At 44.8% G+C, this 18748-nt stretch overlaps 1 protein-coding gene across 1 annotated transcript in view; it reads left to right on the top strand.

Moving 5' to 3' along the window:
* MYOF (myoferlin) overlaps positions 1-18748 on the top strand; it is a 1388224-nt gene that overhangs the window by 255364 nt on the left and 1114112 nt on the right. The window lies entirely within an intron of this gene.

Raw genomic sequence — 18748 nt, forward strand, 5'->3', positions numbered from 1 at the left:
TTGCCCATCTATGCCTGCAAGGTTGATAAAGCAGCAGTCACTGAGATGAGGAAGAGTAGGGCTAACCCCACCAATGGAGACACTGAGATGAGGAGAAGCAGAGGCATGACGAGCCCTCTCGGGAATTGGAAAGATCAGTCTAGATTCCATCATCCATTACAGATCAAACGTAAAAGACTCATATGGGAGTTGGACCCTCCCCGGAGGTACCACAAGAGTGGAGAATGTCCTGCTTGGGAAGGAGTTTGAAGCTTCTGACCAGGACACAAGAGGGAGAATCCAGTCTTCCGTACCTAGTCCGCCATGCAGGGGCAGACCGGAAAGCAAGGACAGGGGGTGGGTTAGAGAAGCCGCCAAACTACGCAGTTGCTGAGACGCACAGCCTGCCCAAGAAGAAACTCTGCAGAGCCGCTGCTAGCTTTGCATAAGCAAGAGAAGAAAGTTGAAAGCCGTCCGACCTCTGAAGAGCCAAAGAGTGGCAGAGGCGATCTTCTGGACCAGGAAGATCCACTACCTCTTTAGTTTAGTTATATGTGTGTGGGACAGAAGTAGGTTTTTAACACAGGACAGTGGACTATTGGTTTACATGGACCTCTTCACAAATCAATTAGCACTTTTAGTTGAGGTAGGGAAACCCCTCTTAAAGTCAGGGAAAGTCAGGTTTTCTCTTTATTGCTAATAAAGGTTTATGCCAACAACCATGCCACCTGTGTGTCAGTCTCCTCCTTCTGCACCTTTATAGTAGGGTGGAAAAGCACTTCAGTATGCCATGTATAATACAGTAAGTACCACACATTGAGGATCAAATACAAAGAGAGTTGTAATGATTTAAAGTCCTCAATTTAAAGTATTTGGGTCCATATATGTTGCAGATCATTATTTAGTTGCATCCTGGTTTGTCAACTATAATCCCCTTTTTTCATCTTATCAAAAAAACAGCCAAGGCCTGACCCACTAGGGTCTTTATCAAGGCAAATTTGGATGAAAAAGGATGTCGAATAAGGTCAGTAATAGCTGGGGGATAGTATTGTATAAGCATTCCCTCATGGTGTTGCTTCTGGTATATTACTGATGGCGACTCATAATTCAGAGTCCTGTGTTAGAAATACACAAGGATCCAGAATGGAGATTTCTTTTGTAATTCTTCTCTATCACAGGAATCTGAAACTATAGAAATAAAAGGTAGTATGTGACCTTCCAACACCTGTTGGTCTGCGGGTGCACTGCATGTTCTTGCTTTCCATCAGGCTCTTTCTCTTCAGCTTGCAGTCACTAAATTGGGCGGGTGTGACCTACCACACAATAGAGCCCTCTGGTGCAGGCTAAAATGCTTCATTGTAACACCAACTCTACACTTTGCTGGTATTGAGGCCTTCTGTGGGAAAATTGTATTACTCCCTCGCGCCCCCAGGTTTTTGTCACACTGTGAATGTACTGTCCGTTTATCAGGCTTTTCAGTCTTCCCTTACCATCATGAACAGTCACCTAGTTGGTCTGCCCCCCACCCTAGCACCGCCTCGCACATAAAGATATGGATGTCCTGAACACAACACCTTCCCCCTTCTTAAACAGTCAACATGTTAACCCATTTCTACAGTAAGTCTGACAGGTTTGATCTTGGCCCTGACTGGTTGTCCTTCTCATGGCGGAGCTGGACTGCATCTCTGGGGGCTGAGCTCCACATCCCTCCATTCTTACTCAGACACCTCCCTGTCTCCCAAGTAGAAATAGTCTGACACTCCCTGGGACCAGACCTTTGCAGGCTCCTTCCATGGCCCATCACGATCTCCCATGTTTCCTTGGTGTTCCCTGAAATGGGATATATTTAGAGTGATCTCACATACATTATTGCCCTCTGCCGAGATCATAGAGCTTTTCACTGGTGTGACGGTGAAAAGTCCTGGTGCAAACCAAGATGAAATCTTCTTTCTGCCGCTGTCTGGCATACCAACACTTGGTCTCCCACTTCAACTGTATTCTCTCGAGCACCCCTTCTCGTGGCAGCTGCCAACTTCATCTTAATTATTTCTCTCCAGTGCTTCTCCCTGATCGCTTGGTCAGAAAATAAGGACCCACCATTGAGGGGACCTTGAGGTAGATGAGTCCTCAATCTCCTGGCAAACATAAGATTCACTGGGCACTTGCCCGTGGTGCTTTGGGGTGTGTATCATAGTCTCTCAAAATTTGGTATAATGCTTGTTTAAAAGGTTTGTGAGACGCGTGGGCGTCTTGCAGTGCTATAAGGAACTCATGGTGGCATGAGTGACACAAGTGATCTTAGTTCAAGGGTGTTAAAGTATATATGTAGGTTGGAAAAAACACCTAATCTAAACCTAAATCTAAGATGGGAGCAAGCTACGACCATTGAATAATAAGGCAGTCCCAGTGGCATCTTGTCAAATACAAGAGCCTATATTTAAAAAAAAAAATATTGCCAATCCTTACAACTAATACAAAAAGAGTGTGTGGTAGGCTCACAAGAAAGAAAGAAGTGCTCACACTATATATCGGGATGTGGTAGCTGGGGTCTCCCTTCCCCATGTTTTGAGCACGGGACAAGGTGGGGTTCCTGAGCACAGCCCACACTCAAACTTTCCCAGCACGAGACTACAATTCCGTTCTCAGGAATCTGGATCCTGGGTGGTTAGTCTCTTTTCTACAAAGAAATCTCTTGCCTTCGAGGACCATATGTTTACAAAAAGTCCTTCCAGTATGTACATTGGATGATGACTTTTCACCCCTGGATCTCCCTCTTCCGGGTTCAGACCCTTCTCGAATGTTCGACCCCCACCGCCTGGTTCACTATGGCTTTTTCCTAAACAATTTCAACTGTTGCAATCACAAGTCTTAATATCCTTTTAGACAATCCACTGTGGACATCCCTCTGTCGATTTCACTCTTTATCAACACAATGTTCATTGGGGAATCGTGCTTTACCCTGCTTTGCAGGCATCCCTCTGACGGTTTCACTTTTTGCCAGCCTCTCAGTTCCTTCTACTTTCCCACTACATGGGATTTGCTTCCCTTAATTTTCCAATGATTTGCCAGTCGAAGACTTTCGACTGTACAGGGGATTTTGCTAGATCCCTGTATGACCACTTTGACCATTTCCTGACTTCTCTCCTAAGGCCTTCTGGTATCAGTAGTTTCAACGAAAAGGGGAATCAACCAGTGTCTCTCGAGTGAGCACCCACATGGTGCCAGACCCCGCTACAGCTGGTTTTCCTGTAAAATGTTAACAGTTCTTTGAAATTCCCTTAATTTGTCATTTGCCACTTTTGTTCAACACAGTTAGGTTTCTTATCGGTTCTCCTCTCGACTCATTGGCTGTGATGAACCGCTTGGCTTTTCTTGTCTCTGGAGTCAAGGACTGCCCCACGGTAGCAAGCGCCGCTCCCTGTCCTGCTTAGTGTAGGAGGGCTTAGTGTATCATTGACATCTGCTGCAACACACACTGGCTAGTGGCGGTCTTCTGATTCCTTCCACAGAGGCTTTACGGGTCTGGGTCGGAAAGGGCAAGGACGCTTCTCTCCCTGTCGCCCCTTCAGTTCTCGCCACCTTTCTCCTCCTCTTGAACTGCCGCACTGGGATAGCCGTCTCGACGTGCGGTCTGCCTTGCTCGTAGTGTGCTCTCATGCTCCAACTTTTATCCCTGTGGGGAAGGGAAAGGGCAGTCGGATGTGTGGTCAATTGCCTGACTTTGCCTGACCCTTGTGTTGGGAAATGTCAGGTAAACTGCTCTGGTGTATTGTCTTTCATGTCATTAGAAAGTGTTGGAAGGGGGTGCAGGAGGATAGATTTTCTGAGTATCATACCTGGTAGGATGGGGAAAAGGTGTTCTAAGAAGGGGAATACCACGTCTCACCCGTCAGTGTCCCACTTACACTCCCCAAGGACCCCCCCATCCAAGTGATCCTCTCGCAGTGGTCCGCCCCCAGGAACTGGATCCAATAGCGATGGCTGTGTCCTGGAAACCTGGATGACAGATCCCCAGGGACTAGTCGGGGAGACTCATTCAGGTTTCTCACAGTGCCCTCTAAATATTCCCCATGAACCACTAGACCATGCCATTGGCCTGAGGCCAGAGAGGGATGACCTTACGATGTTTGAGCCCCTTATACTGCACGAAATTGGCCAAGTTGTCCGACTTGATGACTTTTGGAATGCCGTATGTGGTTGGCTTTCGGTCCGGGGCAGGTACGACAGCCTCCGCTGCCGTGAATGATCTAATATGCACCTCTGGGAATCTTGAATATTCGTCCATCACCACCAGAGCATATGTACCATCTCAGAGTGGGCAGAAGAAGTTGATCACCAATTCTTCCCAGATACCCTCCTACAGCGGGGTTGGCCATGAGGTTCGGCTACTACACAGCAAATGGCACAGTTCTTCTAGGTTCCTTCAACCAGTTTGTCCAGTCTTGGGAACCATATCTTTTGGTAGAGCAGTTTCTTTGTGGACACCACCCCTGGTGTCCCTCGTCAACCAGATCCACAACCTGCTGGCACAGAGACTTGGGTAGAACAATCTTGCACCCTTTTATGATGACATGCTCTTACGTGACGGTGAGCTTATCCTGCGCTAGTGACCTGTTTTTGATGTCTTGAGACCCGGCGTCAAGATGTTTGGCCATGTCCTTGGCATACTTCATTCTCCTTGTCCGATGCACTGTGCTATGATGGCGAGGGCTGCATATATTGCTGATTCTTGTTGGAGAGTTCTTGTCCTTCCCTGGTCTGTGGCAAATGGTGAACTTGTGGTCCTGGAGCGGATGGCCCCCCTCTCGAAGATTCATTGGGGCTTTTGGATTCCCATAAATGGTAAGAAGGGCCTGGTGGTCCGTGGCGACTGTGTAAGCCTTAGTAAACCAAAGGTAAGGGTCACATGGGTAAGTACAAAAATTGTTTAAGTACTCATAGATTCGAATAAATGTGGAGAGAGAGGCGAGGCTTGGTCAGGAAAATAGTTATAACTACATATTTTAATATTGATCAAAAACATCATAATAGCATAAAAATCCATAATGCGTTCACACAATAACAGCCTTAAAAATCATTCAATCCTGTAATATTACAAGGTCATTTTATCAAAAATATTAGAAAGACTAGAGATTAAATCTAAAAATAACCTATCTATTGCTACTTAAAGTGATGCATAACTATCTATGTTGTGATAAATTTCATTTAAGTCATGATTGAAATGCTGTCGCAAAAAGTGCTTGGTGCCGAAAAGTGCTAAATGCCAAAGTGCTATGTGCCTACTGTAGATACAGTATAGTATCTTAAACAATACAGTTTCGGCGACATGATATTGTCTAGTTCAATCGATAGAAATGATGGTTGCCTTCGTCAGGGTTCACTATTGAGTACAAATAACATTGGAGACACACTGGTACAAGGATTTATACATAGTTTACAAATAACCCAGTGGGTCCCATAGTTGAATCGCTGTAATAATCCAAACTTGATTGCAGATCTCAATTCTGATAGGAGCATCAACCCAGATAGAAACATTTAAAACACAGCAAATGTAATAGGAAAGAAAAACAAAAAATAGACATTAAAATACAAAACTGACTGAACCTCAAACAGACCACACATTTAATTACAAATCAAAGTGTAGGACTATCAATATTAAACATAACAGGTTCACCTAGATTAGTCCACACGAGGCGCAGAAACCAATGCTTTGTTCATGCAGCCCAACAGGTAAAAAGATGATAATCAAATTACATCTGAGGAGACAAAGTGGAGTTGGAGATATATCTAAATTATCCCAACCTTCAACACTATAGCACAGTGAATGCTAGCCCAAGACATACAGAGCTTCACTTGCACAAGAGTACTAACCTCTGATTTTTATTATTTCCAAACTTGCAGTGCAAGAAAGTCACTAAAGTTAAATCACCTCTGGTGTTGAACTGTGGTATGTCCAAAATGTCAGAACTTCAAAGGAGTGAATTAAGAAACAGCCCTTTAATGCGGCCTGGTGAAAGAAAACAAGAATGAATGAACTTGTCAGGACTAAAAGTTGCGAAGAAATAACTATAGCAACAGCCCAAGAAAGGCTAGATCATGGTCCGTTCTCTGAAATGTCATATGGCCAAATCTCAAGGTGGATAGTAACACCCAGACATATGTATAGGTGAATTCAGTTCGCAATACTTCTGCAATGGAGATTTTGCATAGAAGTGAAATTCTATATTGTTGCAACGTTGTGGCTCAAAAACGTAAGACTGAGCCAAAATCAAAATTCAGAATGAACTTAATTTCCCTTAACAGTAGACTAAACAATGGACCAGGCATAATGTTCACTTAGTTTGGATTAAATGTGGCCAAACAGACTAAAAAGATCACAGCGTCTGCGTGAAATATAATGGTGCATATTTTTAGAAGTTTCTCTCAAAAGCCGTAATAATAAATGGCAATTCAAAGAAGAGATAGAAACATAAATAACCTTACCGCTTAGCTGAAACAGGTTAATGATCATCGGATTCCCTTGTTGTGGCGCCGACCGCAAACATCCGCATATGCGAACCTGTGTATTCGTCTGCATTCATATACCGCGTATTCGTTCAGACTAACGCCGTGGCCGCAAGACACTTATACACACGAGAGTGTGGAAAAGAAAATGGGACTGGTCGTATAGTCAGAGAGTATTGAAACTAAGGAAGGACTATAGACTGTATGTCGTTCTTTCAAAACATAAGTAAAGAAAAACTACCGATGGCCATAAGGAATGAATAAATCGATCAATGCCCCGAAAGGTAAGATAGTAATCAGAAAAAAGAAATAAACCAGACAATTAGAGCCAGGATTAATAATAAAAAATAATATAATCTACTGCAGGGCGAACTGTTGAAAAATAACAAATAAACAAATACAAAAATCATAATAAGTACGGAACAAATGGAAAAAAGAAAAGAAAAGAAAGACGCTGGGCCCTAATTAGAAACAGAAAAAGAGCTTAGGGCACACAATGGAGCCATTCTTCTTGGCGGTTGAGCCCTAGATCATAGCTGTTAGTATTGTACATCCACCATTGTTCCCTCTGGGCCAAACTAGATGATATATTGTTGGAGTCCACTCCCAAGACTTTTTCCAGAACACACCATTTTAAATCATTGCTATTGTGGTTGTTCTCCACAAAATGGGTAACCAAAGGAGCTGTGGTGGATTTATTTGAATTTTGGATTTGTGCTTGCCAATTCTTAATTTGATCAGCCTGGATGTTTTTCCAATGTATGTTTTGACGCATGGGCAAAATATTACCTAAATTACATTTTTAGTGTTGCACGTGGTATGATGATTGAGATGCCAGTTTTTTCCATTAATCATGACAGAGGTACAAGCAGTGGTAGATGGACATTGATTGCAAAAGCCACATGGGAAGTGGCCCGTGATGGTTTTAGCACCCCATAGGCTCGGAAGTGTATTTTGTTTCGGAGCAATTGTTGCCCTATCTGCTTTAATCAGATAATTCTTCAAATTCTTAACTTTCTTGAAGGCATACAAAGGGCTTGCAAGGTCGGGAATATTCATTTCGAGCAGGTGCCAATGTTTGGTAATAATTTGTTTTATTTTATGATGGTATGTATTACATGTCATGGCACAGACGATCTGTTCTTTAGTGATGTTTTTGCGAATGGACTTGTCCAAAAGAATATCACGATGTTGAAATCTGGCCCTTTTACGAGACTGTCTAAGTAAGTGTGTAGGATATCTTAATTGCTGGAGTCTATCTTGGATGATATCAGCTTGTGTCTTATAGTCCTCAACTCTAGAACAGTTACGCCTTGCCCTAAGAAACTGGCCGTAGGGGATGCTTTTACATAACGATTGAGGGTGAAAGCTATCAAACCTCAAAATAGTATTGCGGTCAGTTTCCTTGCGAAACAGATCCACAATAATATGTCCTCCCCCCATCTTTCATAAGAAGATCCAAAAATGGTAAGGGCCAATTGTTGGCTGACATAGTGAATTTGAGGTTAGTGTCTATGGTGTTGATCCATGTGAGGAACAGCAAATGATCACCGTTGGTTTTATCCCATATGATGATATCAACAATATATTGCTTATAGATTTTAATAGCGGATCTGAAGGGATCAGTATGTGACGAGATGCACTTTTTTTCAAAGTTCCACATGTAAAGGGTGGTATAATTGGGGGCTAACACAGCCCCCATCGCCGTTCCCTTAACTTGTAAGTAATAAGTGGACTTGAAACGGAAATAATTCTGTGATAGAGCTATTTCCAGTAGATCTATTAGTACTTCACTGGGAACCTGGTGAACCCCAGGTCGTTGATCTAAGAAATCTTTCATAACCTGCAAAGATTCCAATTGAGGTATGTTAGAATACAATGATTCCACGGAAGGGTCAATAAAATATTTGTGTTGGAATCAAAAGAGAACTCCTCTAAGTGGGTGATGGCATCAGTAGTGTCGGAAAGATATGTCTCGGTGGATGCTGCCAAAGATTTTAGAAAAAAATCCAAGAATTGCCCAATGGGCTCTATGATAGAGCCACAAAGGGACAGAATAGGGCGTCCCGGTGGATTCAGTGGATCTTTGTGTATTTTGGGGAGTATATATATATATATATATATATATATATATATATATATATGAGTCCTCGTCCCTTTAATTGTAAGGAACGAAAACTCCTTGTCATTAATAACTCCCGCATCACGTGCACGTAAATCGACTGCCATAATTTGATTTCTTATACTGTCAGTAGGATCTCCATGCAGTTTACAATAAAATGCTGGGTTGTTAAATTGACACATAACTTCGTTGCTATACTGATCAGAGCCCATATCTACCATGCCTCCCCCCTTATCCGCTTGTTTAATCACGATAGCGGGGTCAGACTTAAGGTCTTGAAGACTGGCCCATTCTTGTTTGCTGAAGTTAAAGCAAGGTCCCTGTCTATTTTCATTAGGTGTGTTATAGATGGAGTTCCCAAAGATGAAGAGATTAACTTTCTTGCATGCCCAGTCTACTGCCAGGCTGTCCATCTCAGCCTGCAAGTATTTTTGTTCCATGGTCGTCGGGCTGCGGCTTGCGTAGGACACAACCCTTTTTGATGTGCAGGGTCTTGGGGTCATATTGGGTCAATACTGTGTCAAGGCACACCGGGCTGGAGTTCAGAGACCTCTGTTTCTTTGGATGAACTGAAATATGCCATGTCCGTGGCCACTGCGATATTCGCCCGTATGGTCTCAAAGCTGCATTTGCAATCCGGGGACCAGATGAAATCCTGGTTGTCACATCGGCTCGCATAGTGGGGCACTCACTGTGGCATAGTTCTGCGGATAGCGGGAACAGTGACTTGAAACACAAGAATTACCTCAGGGTTGACACATTCATTGGACGGAGGTGCCACTTATAGGGCCGCAACCTTGTCCAGGTCGGGTTGCATACCTTGGTCAGAACAGAAAATATGTGCCCAAAGAATTCCTAAGTGTGTTTCTTGAACTCTGACTTGTCCTTGTTGAGGATCATGCTGGCTGCTTCCAGCGCCAAGCAAACCCGGTGTAGCATGTCATCATGATCCTGAGGTGTTTTGCCAAATACCAAAATGTCATCGCTATATTTAAGTTAGTTCAGCATATGTTTAATGACTCTTGGAACCTTTCTGCTGCTGAGGATATCCCTGAGTTGAGCCTTTTGTAGGGATATAGCCCCATGTAAGTCACAAACGTGGTGATATAATGTGACTCTGGGGTAAGCTCCAGCTGGTGATGGCCCTTGTTGAGGTCCAGCTCGGAGAATACGGTTTCCCCATTGAAGTGGATCATGTCTGTGATCCTGGGGGCCTGATGGCGTTCATGCTGTATGGCTACATTCGGTCAGTGCATGTCCACACAAAGGTGAATGGACCCTTTGGCAAATTTCTTTGGGACAGGTAAAATCCGTGAGACCCAAGGGGTGGGTCCAACTTCCGGTTTGATGATGAGATCCAATAGGTGCCTGATTTCCTCTTCTACCAGCTTTTGGATGTTTATAGGAATACTGTGATAGTGCTGTGCAACGGGCTGGACCATTTGGTCGATGTGGAGTTGTACTTTGCATAGTTTACCAAGGCCATTGAAGAGGTTGCGGAAAGCCTTTACAACATCACTATCTAAGGCCAGGTACTTGTGGGCCATCATGCAGTACAGAATATGGACAAGGCCCAAATCAATGGTGGTTCCGAAACTCAAAGTGCATCCACTGTTTGCTTCATTGGAGAGCATGTGTAGTTGAATGTGGGAGATGTGGACGCAGACAGTCGTGAACATCCCTTTGCTCTGTAGTGGTGTGTTGGACCCATAAGGGAATTTGTTCACTGCAGATGGTTTCAGCCTGGGCGGGTGCATAAGCTGGTTGTATGCTTCCTCACTCATGACGTTCACCGTTGTGCTGGTGTCCATCAAGAATTCCATCTGGTGTCATTTACCTGTAGAAACCAATGTGGGGCTGTGTTCTTTGGCGATCTCGTTGACCAGTGCCCACACATAGCCCCTCTTCTGCTGATCATCCAGTAATGAGGATGATTCACTCCCTGACTGAGGTCTTTCTTCCATGAATTGTATATTTCGTCTTGTTCTGTAGGTCTCTCTTCTCTCTGGGGACCTGTACGACATCGGGATTGCTGCCTGTCACCTTGTCCTTCCACCAGACATCTCTGGTATTCGCGACTGGGCTTCCTGTCATCGGGGTGCTGTTTTGGATGTCGCATGCCACTCCTAATTGAGGTTCCTTACTGCGTGTTCGTGCATACAGCCCTGAAGTGGTCATCGCCCCCGCAGGCATAGCTTTTTTGGCCCATGGTAGGGCACATGCCCACATGGGGGAACTCTAATCCGCACCGGTAACAGTTTTGCCTGTGCTCTTAGTATTGTCTTGAGGTGCCAGCGTTAACATCTCGATTGTCTCTTGACTTCTGGGCGAAGATTATACTTTCACCCTGCCCAAGTTCACAACTTGCTGCAATATGGCAGAGTTAGTTCGCGCCATGGCCAGGATCTCATCTAAAGACAGTTTTTTGTTTTTTTTTGTAGCAATTTCTTTTTGAATTCTGGGGACTCTCAACTCGCTATGACTTGAGAGTGCAGTGCTTCCTCATTCGAATGGCGGTGGAACACGCAGTGTTTGATGCGGATACAGAGCCTCATAACAAAATTGTCCAATGTTTCACCTCTCTCCTGCATGGGGATATGGAAGATGTGCCTCTCATAGTCCACATTGATGTGGGGGACGAAATATGTGGCGGGTGAACCTTGGATTTCTTTCCCCATCGGCCAGTTAATAGAATGTCACGCATTGATGCTCCTACTGCCAGGGTCAGTATGTTTTTATTGCACTCTTCATCCATGGGGCCCATTGCCCCGACCTACTTTAAAGTCTTTTGCCCGGAGAACCCATCAGGGGCTGAGGTTGCTGTGATCTGTGAGATCAAATGGCGTGGGCAGTTGCTGCGTCGTGAGGTCTGAGTGGGTCAGTGTGTCTTGTGCTTTCAGGAACCCAGGAAATCCAGCACTGTGGCTGAAGAAGCTATTGTCTCTGGTTTTGTGTGGTAGAGCCTACTGATTCCTGTGCATCTGTGCTCGGTACAAGCCTAGCCAGCAGGAAATCTAATCTGCTGAGGAGTGCATCCGTGCACGCGCTGTGAGGTTGGAGTGAGTCAGAGTGTCTTGCGTCTCGTGGGCGAAAGGCGAGAAGACCACCACTCAAAGAATGCTTAAGGTAAGCCTCTGACCAACCCTTGATTCCTTCTTGGCCGACATACTGCGTGCTCCGGTGCGTAATTATGCCCTACGCAGCGCGACTATTGGGGCGAAGAAAAGGCACTGAATGGCCAAAAAATGCAATACACCTTCAGATCAGATGTTTCCAAACTTTCAAATAAATTACAGCAAACACTTGTCACAATCGATATAATTACTGTTTTTTTTTTTAAATGCTATTCTTCTGACACGTGTAGAAACTTAACTGGGCTTCAGATTGAAAACTCTGGCACATCTTTTTCACCTTCAATAGACATTAATCAGTCGCTCTTGAAAATGTGCATAGGCATGCAGCATGCGTCCCTGGGTGCGGAACAGATCCTCCTCGCGGACACTCCTACTGACGAAGAAACTGGAGTGGACCTGTCTATCACACCTTACCTCACCACGTTACTCCGACTATTCAGAGGACTCTTCTTCGGATTCCCTAGACGAGACACAGTGAAAAAGAAGAAAAAGCACTAAGTGACAACAGAGCAGTGTCTGCAGTGAAACCAATTTTGCCAAAAGTACTTCACATTTTAATAGCAAAATTAGATGCCCTATCAGCACTAATTGGCAATATTTTGCACGAAAAATTAAACTTTAAAATTATTTTGACCACATTTGTGGATCTAATTTTGAATAACTCCTCTCAATCTGACACCAAAGAATTACTTCCCCAAAAAACCACTAAAGACATGGTGGTGCAAACTATTTTGGGAACGTGCTTGTCAACAAAAAGGGGGCAGCTAGCATGTTATGTTACTTTGCATTTATATAGCGCCTTATGTACCATTGGTATGGTCTAAAGGCGCTAGTAGGTTGAACGCCCTCGGGAACCGAAGTTCAAGTTAGTAGAGAGAATGGAGAGAGTCAAAAAGGTGCGTGTGAGCACCGTATATGTGTGCAGCTGGTGAGGCATTCAAGAGATGGCTGCTTCATAGCGGTAGGTGTGGTGGTTGAGAGATCAAGCGTATGTGTTCGTTCTGGCCGGTTGTTATTCAGACCGATTCTGGCTGCGTTAGGCCTGAGGAGAACGCCTAGGCTGGAGGGTGTGCAACCAGCAGTGTTTAGTTAGGGTGATGGGCGGTATGGGACAAGTGATGGTATGAGAACAGGTATACCGCATGGTGTCCTAGTATCACTGTGTTCTATTTGAGTGGTGGTGTAAAGAGGAGAGTAAGCGTGGGGTGTGATATGGTAGTTTACCTTAGGCAGTGGAGATCACGCCCATTCCAATGTAGTTCCATGTACTCCATCCGTTCCATGTACTCGACTCATTCCATCCCCATACGTCACCTGTTCCATCCCCATACGTCACCTGTTCCATCCCCATACATCACCTGTTCCATCCCCATACGTCACCTGTTCCATCCCCATACGTCACCTGTTCCGTCTACAATACTTCATCTGTTCCGTCTAAAATACTTCACCTGTTCCATTCACATACTTCACTCGTTCCATCCACATGCTTCATCTTTTCCATCTACATACTATTCTTTCCGTCCACATATTTCACCCGTTCCACCCTGCTCACCCGTTCCACCCTGCTCACCCGTTCCACCCAGGTCATCCGGTCCGTCCAGTTCATCCGTTCCACTCATACTTCACCCGTTCCAACCTCATACTTCCTCTGTTCAACCACATTTTCATTTGATCCATCGATTTCTTTTTTTTTTCCCGTTCAATCCACATACTTCAATCGCTCTATTCAATAAATTCAACGCATTTTGTCCACATACTTCACCCATTCCTTCTTCATACTTTATCCATCACGTCATATACATCATCCGTTCTTCTAGATCATCCGTTCCTACCTTTACTACACCCGTTTCTTCCAGCCACTTCACCTGTTTGCTCCGCACTCGTCACCCGCTCCGCACCCTACCCTACATCCGCTCAACACCCTAAATCGTCTCAACACCACAGCATCCAGCATCTGCTCAACACCCTACATCCACTCCACTCCACTCTGTTATCCATTCACACCTTACATCTGCACAACAACCTACATTCGCACCACGCCCTTATCTACTCCGCGTTCTCATCTGCTCCGCGTTCTCATCTGCTCCATGCCCTCATTCATTTTGCGCACCCGTCTGCTCTACGCACCCGTCTGCTCTACGCACCTGTCTGCTCTGCGCGCTTCCTCCACGCCACCGACTTCATCCGCTCCACTCACTTAGTTTATTCATCCTGCATTATCGGTTGTCGCACGTACTCTATCCGTTCTGTGCTCTCCATCTGTCCCATGCACTACACCCGTCTCATGTACTTGAATCGTCTATTCTGTATTTTCCATTTATACCATGCACTCATACATTCCATGCCATCAGTCTGTGCACTCATCCGTCTTCTGTATTCATCTTTCCATCTTCTTCACTTTATTCCTTTCGTCGATTGTTACTTTCATCATTGCAATCATTTCGTCCATTTCATTAATTTCCACCACTTTACTGGTTTCGTACAATTCATTCTTTTTTATCCACTTCACTACTTTGATCTACTTTACTCATTCTATTCTGTTTGTCCTTTTTAGTTTACTTTAGAGGTTAAAAGATTTTGATTTCTCGCTTGGATCTTGATGTTGTATTGTTGTTTGTTTTTATTGTTATTTAAGATCTAGTAGTTTGGGTTAGTTGAATTGTTATCCACTTTTTTCCTCATGTCTACATTGATCCTCTTGTTCATTACATTTGTTTTGTCCAATTCATTAATTTCAGCCACTTTACTGCTCTCGTACAGCTTATTATTTTTATCTTCTTCGCAGGTTTGATCCTTTTTACTTGATCTATTTTGTTTGTCTTTTTTAGCTAACCAATAGAGGTTGTTATTTTTGATTTCTCGCTCAGATCATGATGCTGGATTGCTATTTATGATCTAGCATTTGGCAAAGTCATTGAGATGCTGTTTTCCAGTTTGATTCAGTTCGGGTCGGGTTTAGGGGAAAAGCCAGGTTTTCAGTAATTTGTGGAAATGCATGAGGTCTTCAGTGAGTCGGATGTGGGGTGGGAGTGAGTTCCACAGTGTGGGGGCCAAGGCTGAGAAAGATGATCCGCCTAACCTGACTGAGTTTGTTTTTGGTATGACTAGGAGGCCGGCTGAGCTTGATCTTAGAGTATGTGCAGGGTGATAGGGTAGTTTGTCTTGGAGATATTGGGGTCCGGTTTTATGCAGTGCTCGGTGAGAAATACATAGGGTTTTGAAGGACACCCTTTGGGCAACCGGAAGCCAGTGCAGAGTTTTGAGGGCTGGGGAGATGTGGTCTCTCGGTGCCAAGCGCTAGTAGTAGTTTGGCTGCAGCGTTTTGTGCTCTTTGTAGTTTAGTCAGTTGGTATGCGTGGACTCCAAGGTAGAGGGGGTTAGCGTAGTCCAGTCTTGATATAACAATTGATTGGACCGTGGAGAGTCTGTTGGGAAAGGAGAGGTATGGAAAAATGCGCATAAGGGTTTTAAGGTGGTAGTGGCAGGACTGAGACGTTGTTGAGTTGGCGCGAGTGTGTTGGGTCAGAGTCTAGGGTGCATCCGAGGTTTTTTACTGAATTAGAGGGAGTTGGTGAGTTGCCCATGGCAGATGGCCAGGGTAGTGGGTGTGGAAGAAGTTTGGTGTTGCCACATACCATGATTTCGGTTTTGGGGGAGGTTTAACAAGAGGTGGTTTGTGGTCATCCAGAGCTCTGTCGAGGAGGCAGGAAGCGAGGTTGGGTCGGCAGTTGGGATTTGAGTTCTGAAGTTTTAGAATCAGTTGAGTGTCATCAGCATAGTTGTAGCACAGGAGGTTGTGTGAGCGAATTATTCGTGGGAGGGTGGCCATGTAGAGGTCGAACAGGAGGGCTGATAGGCATGCTCCTTGTGGAACTTCCGTGTCGACAGGTCGTTGGCTGGCATGGCTAAAGACCTACACAGAGAAGTAGCATAAAGGCTAGGAAATCTATGGTAAAAGCATTCGATGTTTCCTTGCCTGCTTCGTCTACTGGTTGGGATACGCTAAAGTAAAAAACATAAAGCAGGGGCCAAAAACAAAAATTCAAAGATCTGCTACAAGTCGGCTACCCAGAATACGACCCAGGAATTTTGCAGCCAAAAAACAAAACAAACCCTAGTTACCAATCATCTAGCTGGCGGCTCTAAAAGACCAACACTTTTGCATGGCCCCTTGGATAGATGGATAAAAGTGCCTTCAAAGTCTGAAGCGGCGCAAAGCCCACCATTGTCGAGCTATAATAAAGTTGGTACTTTGCCTGGTATCCAAATGCAAGCCCCAGAACCTTCGATGCATACATCTCAGGCTGCCCATGTTGACATCATGAAGCAGAAGCTCCTAGACAGCAAACTAAAACAATTGCGCCAGATACATACACTCCTAATTTTGTGGAAAACAGCCACTGCGTTGGGTAAATGGGCATACCTGGAAGAAAGAAATCCCAGAAATTTTAGCCTTTTCCTAAATCGCTCTGACATTTAGGCTGTATTCAATCAAATGGGTCAACTAAGAGTAATTAAATCAGCTGTCATAGCGAGAACTGAACTCCCAAGCGTGGGTTGCGCAAATAATCAGGCACTCATACAATTTACTACTCCGCTTATAGTGGCTTGCCTGGAAAAGCATGCCTAATTGTTGGAGGATCTGGGCTTTGCGCTCATCCGTCGTAAAGCAAAAAAGCAACATTTCAAAACTGTTGCTCGCCAATTTGATCAAGAATGCAGGCAAAGGGCCAACCTACTTCAAACATAACAAGTAACCCTTACAGCCCTTCAAAGCACTATTCACCAGCAAATGACAAATCAAGATATAGAATGTTTGGCTCCCAAGCGTGTCCAGAGGGAATTGACAATGTGTATCTGAAAAAACGATGCTATGGTTCTCATGGATCACGACAGGCTATCACTCCTTTCTTGCTAAACCAGCAAGGTGTCAAACTTAAGATTTCTGACGTCTTTACATTACAAGACTCTTGGCTTACCATACTCTTCCATATTGATGGTTACTAGTTAATGTACAAATCTGCCACGCTGTCGATCTGGGGCAGATCCAGTGTGGGACTAGCGATGGCAGCTAGATCAAACTTTATATGTGAGCCTTTTTTGTGCCAATACCCTTCCCCATATGTGATATACACAGTGCCTCTTGTTTTTAAAGGATGATTTTGATTGTCAATGTTTATGATCCCCTCCACAGGTGCCCACACGAAATGGATACAAAAAACAATTGGAAAAATTGTATTTGCTTGGTTTGGGTCACAGAGAGACGTCCCCTTGTGCAACCTGAAACACTTCTGATGGGTGGGCAGGCACTGTGCTGGTATAGCACCATCTGCCATCGTGGCACTGGTGCAGGATTTCCACTTATTTCAGTAATGACTCCCAGAGTGCGACTGCTGTCTTCAAGGGTGATTTCCCTCTATATGCACATGTAGGTGGTGCTGGCTGAACAGCACACCAACTGTCCAACATGCACTTGGTGATTGGGGGAAGTCCCCCTCCTCACCTTGAGAGAGTCCATGAAATGGTGCGCACAATTGATATTTTTCACCAGAGTCCCTCTGGCGGCTGGTCGTCTCGCATGAGCATAGTGCACCTGAGGTTGTACTATGCACTGTGATACCGACTTGTCAGGCTGGCACCTGTTATGCTCTGAGTGACTGCTCCCTTTTGCAGTTGCAGCCGTTCACCGCCACAGCCTGCGATGAGATGGAGTGTGCCACACTCAAATTGACTTATTAGAGTCACTGCTACTGCCGAAATGGAATGCAGGTTGTTCCTGTGGCAAGCGTCGGAGGCGGCACCCACAGCGGACTGTGCCCGGCGAGTCATTGGGATCGAAAATCCCTTGTTGCCAATGTCAATCTCCAGCGTCCAGGGGTTGGCGGTTGCAATATAAAATAATGCAAGTGTGCTGCGCGTTCGAAATAAGAGCCGCACGTGGTGATAACCGGCCTCAACTCAACTTTAATCTTAACCGACATTCGCCCTGAGGCTTCCTACCTCGTTTCATCACTTCCTCTTGCCCCCCCAACCACCACCACCCAAACCCCACCTCACACATAAAGATTTGAATGTCCCAAGCATGACACATACGTGCCTAAAACTGGCTGTTAAGTCTAATCCCGTGAACATGCTCGTGCAGTAGTCTGAAAATTCATAATGTTTGTTCTAAATAAAAAAAAAATGGAACTCTCAATGGATTCAAAGTGTGCCTCTTAATCGGAGCGACTGCATTAAAACACTTAGTTAACCTCCTTATCGATGTTTGAGCCTCTGATTGGCTTCAAGTTTTCATTGGAACAAAGGCAGGTGTTCTTGTTTGTGTGGCCACCATCTTGAGAGCTACACTTCATAGGATTCCCACCCACAGAAGCAGGTCCCTCGAATAGCCAACATATTGAAACTGGCTATGAACAAGGGGGTCGCTGGATGCCACTCTAGGATCTTCGATCCCTTCCAATCACAAAATGAGAACAATATGAAATGGCTTTTGCTGAGAAATAATTGTACTGTTACATGAATATAGCCCAAGCTGGATGCAGTACCACCACCACCTACCTAACTTCCACACTTTTGCAGCCAAGCATGCGCCACCTTTCCTTGTGCACAATGCTATGCTTCTGGTGAAAACACATTTGGACGGCAGATTGTTTAAGGCAACTGTATGTGTTTTTTGAGGGCCTACCTTTTAAGGTGAATACGCAGCAAATCTAACATGGGTTTTCCTTTCTTTGGAGTGGTGAGGTGTATCGAGCACTGCATGTTAAAGATGTTGCGCCTCCAATAGCGTGCAACATTGCTTCCCAATAGGTGACCACCGTCAGGGGAAATGTCGCTCGGTCTGCCCCATGCTTCCAAGTTGGCATCGGACCCTTACATTTACTCTGCTTTTCCGGCTGAGCAATTGCAGTTCTAAATGCACACATAGTCCGAAAGCCTCAGTCTGCATCCACCTCACATTTGAACCGTAGGTGAAGTGGGCTTCTGTTTTCCTGTTCCCAGTCAGCCC

This window comes from Ambystoma mexicanum, chromosome 8, assembly GCF_040938575.1.
Source record: "Ambystoma mexicanum isolate Mex_15411 chromosome 8, UKY_AmexF1_1, whole genome shotgun sequence".
NCBI lineage: Eukaryota > Metazoa > Chordata > Amphibia > Caudata > Ambystomatidae > Ambystoma > Ambystoma mexicanum.